Raw genomic sequence first — 15260 nt, 5'->3', positions numbered from 1 at the left:
GTTGGAGGCATGACACCAATATACACCCCTATGCTCAGTGAAGGAAGACACAAGGAGGCAAAGCTCTCGGTTCACCATCTGAGTGGGGTCTACAGATGGTCATTGAGGGGCCAGAGGCCTCTGAGGAGTCCACTTCAAGGGCTGAGAACGACTCTTCCGCAGCAGCCCCCGTGCCCTTTGGTAACTAAGTGTGCACGTAGGAAACCAAGTCTGTCAGTCCGCTTTACAACTGGGCCCCTTACAGAATGAACTCTGAGTGGCTGCTATGCTATCTACTGCCTAAGCCTGCGGCATCCTTTCTTTGTCCCAAAGCTACATTTTTCCAGCTTGAAAGCGGCTACTGACCTTTGACTTTCTGGAACTTTTCCAACAAGCCTATGCCCACCCCACCCCCGAAGCCCATTCTAATGAAACTCCTGGAATGTGTCCCCTTTGGGTCTTTGTCCATCCAGATAGAAAGAACCTCGTCTGACTCCTCGAAGGCAGACCTGGACCTCCTCTGGGCCTTAATGAGCGAGGTACCTTCTCCAGGCTTCTCAAGACAGAGGGATCAGAAATGCCCATGGAATTCCAGAGAAGGATGGGACTTCCTACCCCCCCAACCCCTTTTCCAAATTACCCAGCCTCTTGGGATGACAAGGCCTGAATGGAAGCCGCAGTGCAGAAGTAACCTAATTCTGATCAAAAGGACAGAGACAAGGCTGCCCTCAGACAACAGACAAGGGGTGGTGGTGGGAGCACTGAGGACACAGGCAATAACTCCACCTCTCAGTCCCCAGGGGAGCAGCCAAAACTCTCCTTTCACAGCCAAACTCCCTCCCAATGTCATGATCGGTGGCCAGACCCCATCCCCAAAATATCACCTCAACCCTCCTAAACAGCCAGCTGTTGTTGCGTGGTCCTTGAGGGACGTGAGAATTTTTCTTTAGTCGTATGCGTTTTTAAAAATCTGTTCACGCCTAGGATGCAGCCTGACTTTGCCACCGAGGGCATGTTTTGCAATCTGAATCGGCAAAGTTGTTAACTGACTATTGAATATAATGTTATACCGCTATTCTGTCTCTTGTTAGCAACACAAATTACCAGCAATTAGCCGGCTGACTGTTCAGTTTCATGTATAAAGAGAACTATATAATGCTTAATGTATCTATCAAATGTAACAGCCTAAACAAAATTAATGATATGAACACAATGAGTGCTTATATGGGATAATTACAAGGTGTCCATCATGAGACACCTGCCATGGAGTCAGACACACAATTCAGGCAAACAGTCACCGAAGTTGTAGAGGCCGGCTTGGACTATTAGGAGAAAGGAAAGAAACTGCCGAGCAGAGTGCTCAGGCCCCCAGAGGCAGGGCAGGAGCCGCAGGCCACTGTGGTATCTGAAAACAGAAGTCGTGGTTTCAACTCTGGAGTGAAGTGAGACCTTGGGCAAGTCCCTGAGGCTCAGTTTCCTTGTGTGAGAAATGGGAACTATAGCATCTGCCTCCCAGAGCTCCAACCTGGCACAGCACAAGCAAATGAGGTAGGAAGAGCTTTGCTAACTCTACAGGTCTTGTCCAGTGGAAGGTGATGTTGTTAGTATTACGTAAGCATTCCCACATCAATGCCCAGCGGACCTCTGCCCGCCCGCACGGCTGACAGAGTAACGTGGCACAATATAAACGACGCTTGGCTGTAATTACCACCTTCTCCCCCCTCTGGTAACTAAACATTTTCCTCTGTTCAGTATCCCTCGAACGGCAAGGCCATTCCCAGTGTATTACTTGCATATCTATAATTAAATAATTAAGAATTGTTCAAGCCCTTCCAAACACAACAAAAGGCGATGATTATTTCAAACCCACTTTAGGAGAAGTCAAGCCCCTATCAGCTCCATTTTTTGCTAATAGTTATGCAAGGCTGCACTGGCAGCATTCCCTGTTGCATGCCAGCACACCAATAAATTAAGATATTCCTGGCCGCATCTGCACCAGGGAAATTAGAGCATTACCTGGTCCCCGCCAGTGTGCCAGCTCTGAGCGGCGGGCGCAGCCCACGCTGGGCAACCAGCTGTCTGCGAATGTGGCGTGCGGATCACAGCTCAGAGCCAGGGGATCTCTTAGGAGGTCTGCTCTAATATCACAACTGCCTCGCTGCAGGGCTGTTCCCTTCGCAGCACAGTATTCAAACTCTTCTTCCAGCTCCGAACCAGGGAGAACCGGGGCCTGGGACCTTTGGGCCAATCCCCGGGTGCCAGAACCTGCTTGGCTGGCTTTTCCTTGCTTGTTCAGAGTCCGAATGATGAGGAGGGCACAGAGGCACTTTGTTTTGCGGACTCCAACCCTGGCTGCCCAGGAAGTGGGGTGACCCCATTCCTGGGGGGTGTAGCTCCACTGGAAACAGTCTTGGGCTCTGGACTTGGGGGGCAAGTGGCCCTTGTAGATGCTTAAAAGTCAAAATGCTCCCAAAATGGTTTACACAACCACAGATTCACTGTCCCAAAGGAAGGTAGAGACCTATTTTCCCAGAACTGGGTGGAGGCTTCTGACTTGTGAGTCCAAGTGTATGAACGTCTTGGGGATCCATATCCGGTCTCTAATATGTTCCTTTAAGTCTAAGACCCCCTCCATCTGCCGGGCTCCCAAGTCTCCGGCCATGACAGACAGGCCCTGGAAACAACCCTTGTGCTTTGGACAAACAAAAGCAAAGAGAACAGAGTGCACCGACCTCCCATTTGGCAAACGTACGAGGCATCCAGAATGCAGCCTCTTTGGCAAACAGCCTGAGGCACTACAGGCCTGGATCAGAGCTGGGGCTCAGCTAGCTGAGGAGGCAGGTTATGGACAACGGGGGACCAAGAACCATGTGGGCAGGGGCCACAGGAAGGGCAGAAGGGGCCGACCCAGACAGATGCCACAGAAAGCACTTAAATGAGGAACTTGGATGCGGAGGTGGGAGAAGGCGAAGACATCCCCAGACATGTTGAGCTGGGCGGGCAGCGGCAAGCTGGCTGTGTAGGTGAACGTGAAAGAGAGAAGCCAGGACTGTCAGACGTGTGGGGCCAAGAATGTCCAGGGAGTGGTCAGCAGTGTACAGTGGCCAACCAGGAGTCACTGGCAACTCTAGCAAGAATAGTTTCAAGGAGCATCAAGCTCTCACAAATGCCTTCAAGCGCCTGCTGTGCCCACTCCTGGATTACCTTCCCTATTCCCTCTGGTGAACGCCCACCCTCCTTTCAGAGGCCCAGCTCAAATACTACCTCTTCTTTCAAATGTCCCCTGGCTACTCCTTGTCTTCACATATATACCCCATCCAGGATAGGCAATTTTTTTCTAATGGTTTAGCATTCGGCTACTAGCCAAAGGTCGATGGTTCAAAACCACCAGTTGTTCTGCCAGAGAAAAGACCTGGCAATCTGCTCCCATAAAGATTTACAGCCTAGGAAACCCTATGGAGAATTCTACTCCTTTCTATAGGGTCACTATGAATCAGAATCAATGGCACCCAACAACAACAAGATTCATAAAAAAACAGTTTTCCTGGCTCTGACTCATGGAGACCCCATGTATATCAGAGCAGAGCCGTGCTCCACAAGGTGTTGGTTTGTTTTGCTTTGAATAAACTGTAGTCAGTATATACGTAATAGAGCATTTGCCATTCCTACAATCTTCACATAAGGTTTTCAGTGGGTGATTTTAAAGAAGTCCGTCACCAGGCCTTTCTTCCAACGAGCCTCTGGGTGAATTTGAACGTCAACCTTTTGGTTAGCAGCCAAGCTTGTACCCCACCCAGGGAATGTGCATGTCCCCCTCCATCAGACTGGATATTCCTTCGGGGTGGGGCTCTGTCTGCTGTGGTTTATGACCCCAGCACTCAGGGCAAAGCCTGGCACAAAGTTGGCAGATAAAGACTACAAGGCATGAGAGGAAACATATTCCAAGCCTGGGCAGAGAGTCTGAGAGCCTGGGGATCTTTTCTGTGCAGTCGGGGGGAGGGGGGTGCCTCAAGAGGCTGTGTCTGGGGTTGAGTCCCCAAACTGAAGGGGCCAAGTACCAGAGGCCATGGGAACCTGGCATCAGCACTCCAAACACTGGGATGAATGCCTTCCAGTGGGTACACCTGAGGCCTCAGCCCAGATGGTGGCAGCCGGCTCCCAATCCTGCAAACACGGAAGCTAAGCCCCATCCCCAAGGGAGAGCACTGCCTTAGGGTTCCATGAGAGCCACACAAAATGAAAACGGGTTTCTTCTTCCTTTCCCCCGCATCTGCGTGTGAGTTACTGCAAACCTACGGCACCCCTCCCGGCTTCACAAGTATGTTAAACTCTACCAAGTTGGTCTCGGTACCCCAACGAGCTACCTCCTTCTGGTATCTTTTCTGACTACACCACTCTTTCATATCCTCTTCTCTGATAAAACCTTCTACTCTAAGATTTAATCATAAATTGCCTTAAAATACAAGATATTTTTGCAGTAATATCTGCCTTCCAAATGTGTTGACAGCTTCTAGAAGGCAGAAACAAGTCCTATGTTTTTCCAGGATCTTCCTTGATCCAGAGCCAAGCACGGGAGCTCAGTAAGTCTATTTAAGAGACAAGAACAAGGAAGGTGCCACCACGCTGCCTGGAGCAGACATTGGCAGCCAAGCACCTATCTACTACCTCCATGATAGACTGACTCCTTCATGTAACTTGATTGCTCTGGTCAGCCTTGCCTGGCATCTGGTCTCCATCAGGAGCGGAAGGAGCTGGGAAATGAACGACTTCAAGAAGACACTGCTCAGTGTGGAGTGTGCTTGGATGGGGCCTCTTTCTGAGGTTGTCCCCAGCCCTCCCCTGTTGAGGCCTGAAGGGCCCACAGAGAAACAGGAGGCACAAGGACAAGAGCCAGCACCCTGGTTCTCAGCATTTCTGCGAAGAATCGCTGTAATCCTTCTTCCCACTCAACATTTCAGCTTTCCATAGCTCGACGCCCACTGCAAAGGGGAAAGCCCACTTCTCCACGATGTGCCATTATCCAAGCCTTTCGCTGCCCACCCAACCAAAATCAGATAAAGAGATAAAACAAAAGGTAGGGCACTCTTAAGCAGCTCGTTTGCTGTTCTTAATACTAGTTCATGAACACGGTTTCTTCCTCCGTCGCTCCTTGCTTTATTCTGGGCTAAGAAAACTAGCTCAAGACCTGATCTGAGTATCACTTTTCAAATGCCCAAATCCCTGTAAAGGTTTAGTGTCTAGCTGTGTGCATTTTGCTCGGTATTAACATGTTCAATGGAGTACTTTGATTTTTTTTTATCTAGACGCCAGAAGCTGGTGAATATATGCTTCATAGCTTCAGATAAACCTTTTGTTCTTCTGGGGCTGATCAGCTGGTAGAGCAGCGAGAGGGAGAAGGGGAGGGGAATTCACAGGGGCTCAGTGGTTTCAAAAAGTCAAATTACCTCTGAGCCATAGCAAGGCTGATAATTTAAATGAAAAAATATATATACAGGCTGCACCACACAACATCGTCTCTGTTAGGACTTTTAATGAAGCCCCAGTTGTGATGACACGGAAGCCGGGAACGCTACAGTGGGATAATTACTTGGCTCCCACACAGCTGAGTTCCATAGATGCATTATTAACGGCCCGTTCCTCGCCATAACGAGAGCTGAACAGAGGTAGGCTCCACAGACCTTGGCGTCCGCCATTAGCGGCCTGGCGCAAACACAAATGAGTGTTTTCACAAAAGCAGGCAAAGGTTGTGAAATTCCAATGAATCCTGGGCTGGGAGGCGGGGATTGGCTGGGGGTGAAGGGGAAGGGAGGAAAGAGGCTATGTGTGCCTGTGCATGTGTGCATGTGCGTGCATGTGTGGGTCTGCGTGTGCGTGCATGCGTGTGTGCATGTGCGTGTGTGCATGCGTGCGTGTGGTGTCCATCCACACATGGCCAGAGATGTCACCTTTCTCTGCACAATGTACTTGGAGGAAGGCAACCTGGGAAATTACGGAGTCAGAGCACATTGATTTTCCCGCAGCAGATCCAGGCGCAGCCCTGATGAAGAATTACAGAGGAAATGAAATAACCTAATTCTCTTCCAACCTGGCCCTGCTGCAGCCTGCAGCCCTGAACCTGCCTGGCTGGGACAATGGGGCGACACCTCCTGGCCTGGGGATGAGCCCCACCGGGCTCCCATGTGGAACTGCCAGGCAGTCCCCCCTTCCCAGGTCCGGTTCCGTTCCTGATCCCCAGCTCTCCCCCAGGCCATGATTTTCGGACATACGAGAATCATCGGCTGCCTCTGAGTCCAAGGCTTTTCTAGAAAGTGAGAAGCCACAGATAAGCGTGTTGCTGCTCCCCACTCATCCCAAAGGAACCAGGGATGGAGACACAGAGCACTCTCACACGGGGCAGGGGGAGCCCATGCATGGCCCACACAGAGGTCCACAGCACCGAGGTGACTTGGAGGAGATGGAGTGAGTTGGAGGAGACGGGGTGACTTGGAGGAGATGGAGTGACTTGGAGAAGACAGGGAAGTGGCGTCCTGGCCCTGCGCTTCCCTGTGGTCTCCTCCATTTCGCTTCCAGGGGAAGCGTCTGTTTCAAGGTGACCCTGTTTCTCGCGTTAGCCCCAGCGTCTCTGCCTGCTCACAGAACCCGGGCCTCCCAGTAATTAACACCCGTACTTGATGAGGTCCAGCTGGCAAACTGAAGCGATGCCAGCATCCTCCCCTGCACAACCTGGGCTCCTCAGCCAGGACCCAGCGAAGACCCCCCTCCACAGCCATGCTTGCCACCCGGTTCCCAGAGGAGAAGGTGAAAGTCACCCATCTAGCTAGCACAGATGATCCATAAAAAGTTGTTTACAACTGTGAAAAACTAAAAGCTCCAACAGCAAATGTGTGGAGTAAACCATAGCATTTCCTACAACGGCCACCAGCAGCCACCACCAAAGATGGTGCGGGGGTTTGTGTGCTGACATGGGAAACGACCACTGCATGAAATGGGTTTACAAAAATAGTATATACATTCTCAACCAAGAAAAAAAAAATATCCACTGTCAGCGAGTCAATTCCAACTCATAGTGACCCTATAGGACAGAGTAGAACTGCCCCATAGGATTTCCAAGCCTGTAAATCTTTACAGAAGCATTCTGCCACATCTTTCTCCCATGCAGCAGCTGGTGGGTTCCAACCACCAATCTTTTGGTTAGCAGCCGAGTTCTTTAACCACTGCACCATCAGGGCTCACTCTGTCCTATAGGGTCACTATGAGTTGGAATCAAATCCATAGCAATGGGTAATACGCATTATAATTCCCTTTAAAACTAAATACATATGTACAAGAGTACGGAGTGATTTCATTTGTACAAAAGAAGAAAAGCAGGCACAGCTGTCTTTGCTGTTAGTGTGGCTACCCTGGGGTGGACGAGAAGGAGACAGGCAAGGGTGGTCTTCTGGGATCTTGCTGTAGTGCTGGCTGAGCCAGTAAATCCAGTCTGTGAAAATTCAGTGAGCTACAGACTTAAGACTTGTTTGCTTTTCTGTATGTTATCCGTCAATAAGGAGTTAAAATACGTATTCACTGAGATACGCACTTTTTTGTATAAATATTAAACTTTGAAAAGTTTTAAACCTAATGATTTCTATCTCTTCTGTTTATCAGCATCTTTTCTCTTGTAAGGAAAATGTATTGCTTGAGGTTTTCTTTATTTTTTTTTAACACTTTTTTAAAAAGAGGGAGGAGCAATTCATCTGAAATTATAAGGAACAAAACCACTTCACAAGCTTAATAACAACAACCACAGCAGCTGCGTCATCTGCTCAACAATGAACTCAAACGCAATTCAGGACCTGTTCCACCCCAGCAGCCTTCCTTACGCAGATCCCCGAGAAAAACCGAGACAGAATTCTTCTGCAAAAATCACTTGTAGGAGTGAATTTTTTTTTCCAGGCCCTGGCCCATGAGCCCTGTGAGCCAAAATGTAAATAAAACAACCCCATGTGCCAGTTCGTCACCGCGACACCTATCACAGCCACCGTCACCAGACATGAACCAGCCACGCGTGACCGGAGAAAAGTTAGACAAAAGATGGAGCAGGCGAGAAATTCAAACCACCTAAGCCAGAGCGCGCAACCCAGGCCTTTCCCCAGCCCTCCTGCCCCTCACCCCTCCTTGCTCATTTTAGATCACTTTGTAACGGATCGATCTTAACTCCTCTATTCCCACCTCCTATGCCCAATTTCCCACGACGTTCAAAACAAGGTCAGAAAATGCAGCGGTTAGCAAGGTATTAGAGCAGAGACAGCCAGCGACGTTTGGGGGAAGAAGACATGAGAAAGGGGGCGTCCAGGCATTATGTCCCCTCTGCAAACCAATGTCCTTATCAAGATTTATTCAGAGAAGGTCGAGTGGGCGAGCGAGAAGGGGGACCCCTGGTGGCGGTTGCCGCTTTTCCTGTAGTGTACTGTGCCCATTTTTTTTTTTTTTTATTGTGCCCAGCAATCCAGCTCTGACCCCAAAGCAGCAAAACAAAAAGCTCTGCCACCGACAGATCCCACCTCTTAGGGACTTATTTCTTAGAGGTCTCCCCCACACCCCCTCACCCCGGGACCACCCACAGTAACCCCTGACAAACAAGGCAGCCCCAGGGACCCAGGATGGCAGTATGAAATGAAGCCCTATAACTGTGGATGGGCTACGCGAGGGGGAGAGGTCTCCAAAGCAGAATCACTGCCAGGGCGGGGCAAGTCCGTGCACAGCCCCCTCCCCAGCTAGCTGCGCCTCCGCTAGGCCCCCTCCAGTCAGAGGCCCTGGCACCGTCACCCATCCCCCATGAAAAGGGCACTTTCTTGATGAAGAACCAAGAGCAGCAAATTCCCCCTCAAAGACTGAGCTGAGTGTTCTGAGCCCCAAGTCCGGTGGTCTCTCTCTTTATTAAAAACCCCACACTTGTATGCGACTTGGCCTCTAATCTCCTCCCCTTCCATCAGAAAGTCCAGCGCAGAGAAATGGCTGCACACCTGGACTGCATGGCCAGCAACCTCTGCACCAGGAGTCCCAGGCCTCTCCTGAGGAAGGTGCTGGTTCACAACAGAGGGGTGCTTCTCTCTCTCTCACACACACACACACAGATCCAGAAACGCATAGGCACACAGCAGAAGGCGTACCTGTCACACACACACAAACACACACACAACACTCACATAGACATGCATTAAAAAAAACAAAACCCACAGATTCAAGTATATAGATATAAACAAGCCCACCACGAGGCCACAAACACACCCAAATGCACACAAAACACCCGAAAGAAACACACAAACATCCTATACATTGACCCAAAAAACACAAAAGGACACCCAAACACACAAATAAAAGAGTCAGAAACAAACCCACAGGCAGGCAAATGTAGAGACACAAATTACACACAAACTCTCGAAAGAAAGAAATAAAAATCAAGTACACAGAAACCAACACCCAGGCTCTGAGACATACCACAGAAAGAAGACAAGCTCAAACGGGGCTGTGTCAGGAGAGCCGGCAGGAAGAGGGTGGTTCATACAGAACTGGGCCTCAGTCAGCTGCCCCCAGCACAGGGTGGGAGGTGGAAGCCCAAACAGGCTCTTTCGGAACTTGGCTTCCGCTTTCCTGCTTTGAACCTTAAACTGCTCCCCTCCCAACCCTGGCCATTTGTGTCTGGGGCCATCTTCGGGATCTGTGGCCAGACCCCTCTTCCTCCTCCCCAACGAGGACTGTCCAAAAGAGGGAAAGGGGCTCAGTAAGTTAGACTCCCTGCTGCCCTGAGCTCCAGATGGGGGCTCACACGTGGCCAACCAAGACTGGGACACTGTCTCAAGTCAGACCCAGGCAGACGGTAACGGAAGTCACATCTTTACAGAAACCTCACTGCTAAACTGAGGGTCAAGCAGCCCCTGGTCCTGCCTGAATCTCAATTCCATGACGGCACTCAAAAGCATTTCCACGCCCTCCCAAGCCACAGACCACCTTTCCCTGCTTTACTTACTGGGGCCGGTTTCACAGGTAAGAGGTCTATCCTAAAAAGAAAACACTCAACAATATCCGTGCCCAACAACAGGCTCATAAAATATCCATTTTTATACCCAGTCAGTTCCCAGCTAGTAAACTAGAGAATAAATTCAAAAACCAAACAGTTTGGCTAATCCAGAAATATCCACCAAATAGCACCAAACTTTTACCACGCTCACTTCCTGGAAGATACAAATACCAATTGTCTTTTTAAACCTCTATAGTATTTTGTCAATATTTTTTTTTATTACAGCAGAGAATTATAAATATTTTATTATAAACCAAGGGCCTAAAATAAACAGTTTAGTAAATAGTTATTACATTACAAGGAAAAACATCTGTGGAAACTGCTTTCCATGTAATTATTCTTGCTATTTTACATTAGCGCTCAACGTGAATTTCTTTGGCACTAATGTTTCACTTGTTCTAAATCTTCCTCCTTGTTGCTATTATTAAAATCTTAAAAAGGTGCCAAATCCTAAATGAAGAAAAAAAAATGATTCACTAGAAATTATTCATATCACAGTGAGCCGCTACTAAACCTGGCAGGGGCGCAGTATTTTCACTGAAATTAACATAAAATATACAACTGCAAATTATCCAGGAAATAGCTGCGTTCTCTACAGCCTGCTTTTACATACGGGGGGGAGGGGGTCTCACACACAGCCACACACAGCTCCGTTCCGGCAAGTTTTAAAGGGAAAGTAATAGATTTGTCAAAGGAGCAGAGACTTTGAAGGCAGCATCACTACCCAACAGGTCATGGGTGGGTCGTCTCAGGTAATTATCAGCCCTGGCCGGTCAGGTGCAGAAGGCAAGAAAAACAACAGCCCCGCAGCTTTCGTTGCTCTCGGTCCAGAGAACGTTATTTCCTCGCTCAGGCCTCAGCCCTTTCTCCTAAACGCAAGAAAAGCCGTAACACCGTGTAAAATGCAAATCTCGCTGTAAATATTTTATTAAACTCTTGCATACATCCCAAAAGCTATAGGTCTTAATTGAGAGCAGGCGATTTTTCTAGTCAATATATGGAGATGGGAAATGCTAATTTGTGTTTTTCTGCTTATGAAAAGCCCTGGAGAGCAGCAAGCCACAAACGTACTCACTTTAATATTATAAATATAATCTGGCTCCTCTTTACCATCCCCGCAGCCCTGGCTTTTATCTCCCTGTGACTGCAGGAGAGAGCAGAACCGCTCTCATGGCATCAGCCTGGGAAGGTGGCCCTGGATGATGGCAGCAGGGAGGTTGGGCACTGGACCCCCTCAGGACTGCAGGCAGTGGTGAACATAGCGTGGCCACATGCCGGGGAGGCACTGCCCAACTGGGGCAGAGCACGGCCTGGAGCACTGGCCATATGGCTCCTCTGTCCTACACCAGGCCAGGTGGTGCCTGCTTGGGCTTCTGGCTCTACCTGACCATCCCAGAACCACTCTCTGGGCAGGAAAGACTTCTATGAGTGTGACCCCCAGAGGGACTGTGATGAACACGAGTGGCTGGCAAGATGGCTGGAGCGCTCCAAGTTGGGAGGTCAGTTTCCAACCTCCGTGGAGAGATGAAAGCCTCTCCCACACTGGTGGTCTAGGTAGTGGAATTCTGACCTTCCATGCAGGAGACCTGGGTTCAATTCCCAGCCAGGGCACCTCATGTATCAATAAACTACCCTTACAACTTTATTTCAATGAGTACCATTTAGAAAGGGGGAGCACTGCCCTTCACTCCACCCTCACATCCAAAAGCTTAATTTCTTTCTACAATCCCTCCACTCCATCCTGGGTCTAAGACTGGACTTGTCTCCAGGGCTTCCAAGCAGCGTTGCTTTATTTAACCCTCTACCAGTAGAAGAATCCTCACCTTCCATGCAGGAGACCAGGTTCGATTCCCAGCAATGTACCTCATAAGCAGCCACCATCGGCCTGTCAGCTGTGGTGTCTATGTTGCTGATGCTGAACAGGTTTCAGCAGAGCTTACAGACTAAGACAGACTAGGAAGAAAGGCTTGGTGTTCTACTTCCGGTCCAGTCTGCAACCAATCTTGGGGATGGCTCAAGACTGGGAAGTGTTTTGTTCCATTGTACATAGGGTTGCCATGAGTCGGGGGCCCACTTGATGGTAGCTAACAATAACAACAACATTGTCTGAAGAGGCTGCCCCTCAGGAACACAGGCCTGTCCTATCAAGAGCTGTGCAGCCCAATATGGCAGCCACTGGCCACACTGAGCACCTGAAATTGGCTGATCCGAACAGAGATGTGTTGTAAGGGCAAATGCACACCAGATCTTGAAGACTTAGTATGAAAAAAAGGAATGTAAAAAAATTTCATCAAAAAGTTTTGTTGATTACTCTAGGAGCCCTAATACACAGCATGAACAGTATACAAAACATTACTAACAATGCAGAAGAGAAACTAGAAAACTGGGAGCTCCTGAAAATCATATACCTATGCTTATCCAAAGACTTCACCAAGAGTAAAAAGATTACCTACAGGCTGGAAAAAAGTTTTTAGCTATGACATTTCCAATCAGCGTCTATCTCTAAAATCTACATGATTCTGCAAAAACTCAACTACAGAAAGACAAATAGCCCAGTTAAAAAATGGACAAAGGATATGAACAGGCACTTCACTAAAGAAGACATTCAGGTAGCTAACAGATACATGAGGAAATGCTCTCGATCGTTAGCCATTAGAGAAATGCAAATCAAAACTACAATGAGATTCCATCTCACTCTAACAAGGCTGGCATTAATCCAAAAAAATACAAAATAATAAATGTTGGAGAGGTTGTAGAGAGACTAGAACACTGCTGGTGGGAATGTAAAATGGTACAACCACTTTGGAAATCAATTTGGTGCTTCCTTAAAAAACTAGAAATAGAATTACCATGGGATCCAGCAATCCCACTTCTTGGAATATATCCTAGAGAATTAAGACCCTTTACACGAACAGATATATGCACACCCGTGCTCATTGCAGCGCTGTTTACAATAGCAAAAATGTGGAAGCAACCAAGGTGCCTATCAATGGATGAATGGATAAATTACGGTATATTCACACAATGCATTACTACACATCAATAAAGAACAACGATGAGTCTGTGAAACATTTCATAACATGGAGGAATCTGGAAGGCATTATGCTGAGTGAAATTAGTCAGTTGCAAAAGGACAAATATTGTATAAGACCACTATTATAAGAACTTGAGAAATAGTTTAAACAGAGAAGAAAATATTCTTTGATGGTTACGAGAGGGGGGAGGGAGGGACAGAGGGAGAGGGATTTTCAGGTTTCCACAGATCTTCCAGACTAAGACAGACAAGAAAGAAAGCCTGGTGTTCTACTTCCGGTCCAGTCTGCAACCAGTCTTGGAGATGGCTCTAAGATAGTAAATGAGGATTATTTTAGGTCAAGGGAAAGACAACACGCAATACAGGAGAGGCCAGCACAACTGGACTAAACTAAAAGCAGAGAAGTTTCCTGAATAAACTGAATGCTTCGAAGCCCAGCGTAGCAGAGGCAGGGGTTTGGGGACCATGGTTTCAGGGGACATGTAAGTCAATTGGCATAATAAAGTCTTTTAAGAAAACATTCTGCATCCCACTTTGGAGAGTGGCTTCTGGGGTCTTGAATGCTAGCAAGTGGCCATCTAAGATGCATCAATTGGTCTCAACCCACCTGGAGCAAAGGAGGATGAAAAACACCAAAGACACAAGGTAATTATGAGCCCAAGAGACAGAAAGGAACACATAAACCAGTGACGACATCAGTGTGAGATCAGAAGAACTAGATGGTACCTGGCTACAACCGACGACTGCCCTGACAGGGAACACAACAGAGAACCTCTGAGGGAGCAGGAGAGCAGTGGGATGCAAACCCCAAATTCTTGTAAAAAGACCAGACTTAAAGGTCTGACTGACACTAGAGGGACCCCGGAGGTCATGGTCCCCTGACCTTCTGTTAGCCCAAGACAGGGAACCATTCCTAAAGCCAACTCTTTAGACAGGGATTGGACTGGACTATGGGATGGAAGATGATGCTGGTGAGGAGTGGGCTTCTTTGACCAAACGGACGCATGAGACTATGTTGGCATCTCCTGTCTAGAGGGGAGATAAGAGGGCAGAGGGGGTCAGAAGCTGGCAGAATGGACATGAAAATAGAGAGTGAAGGGAGGGCGTGTGCTGTCTCGTTAGGCAATAAGAGGGCAGAGGGGGTCAGAAGCTGGCAGAATGGACATGAAAATAGAGAGTGGAGGGAGGGCGTGTGCTGTCTCGTTAGGCGGAGAGCAGTTAGGAGTGTATAAAACCAAAAAAACCAAACCCGTTGCCATTGAGTCGATTCTGACTCATAGCAACCCTACAGGACAGAGTAGAACTGCCCCATACGCTTTCCAAGGAGCTCCTGGTGGATCTGAACTGCTGACCTCTTGGTTAGCAGCTGTAGCTCTTAAGCACTATGCCACCAGGGTTTCCTAGGACTGTGTAGAGAGACTGACTTGATTTGTGAACTTTCACTTAAAGCACAATAAAAACTTAAAAAAAAAAAAAATTTAGGGGCCAACTTCAACGTATACCTAAACCTTTATCCTTAATTTTAGCCTTAATTTAAACCTTTAGTCTTAATTTAAGCCTAAACCTTTAGGTTTAAAGAGAAAATAGTGTGTTGTCTATTTATAATATTTATCATCACAACATTTAGAGCCATGTGATATAAATAATGCTAATGTAGAAATGGTATTTTTGTTCTCATAAAACAGTATTGTCCAAACCGTCCAAAAAAAAAAAATTTTTTTTTTGGTTGATTACACTTTACAATGATACTTTGGATGTATTGGGTTAAATAAAATATAGGACAGTCATGTGCCATGTAACATCCATTCCGACAATGTCCGACCATATACATCCGTGGTCCCAACCCCTGTAAAGCCCACTCTATTAAAAATTCCAGGTGCATACAATGGTTCCTACTAACAAACGGGTGCGACTTTGCAACACACACCACATCATTATTGTTACCGTATTATTATGTTAAAGATGTTTTCCGTGTATCTGGAAGTGTTTCTTTAATGTTCTTTATGCTTAGAAATGTACACTCTATACTACATACTAAGACAATCATGTGACTAACTGATGTTAGATATGAACTATACCTAACTATTCTGACTTACATATAAATCCGACTTAAAGACAGATTTAGGAACACAACTCATTCGTAATCCAGGGACTGCCTGTATGTAATATGGCGTTCACACAACGTCC

The sequence above is a fragment of the Elephas maximus genome, chromosome 21, assembly GCF_024166365.1.
Source record: "Elephas maximus indicus isolate mEleMax1 chromosome 21, mEleMax1 primary haplotype, whole genome shotgun sequence".
Taxonomy (NCBI): Eukaryota; Metazoa; Chordata; class Mammalia; order Proboscidea; family Elephantidae; genus Elephas; species Elephas maximus.
This window is presented reverse-complemented; position numbering follows the sequence as displayed.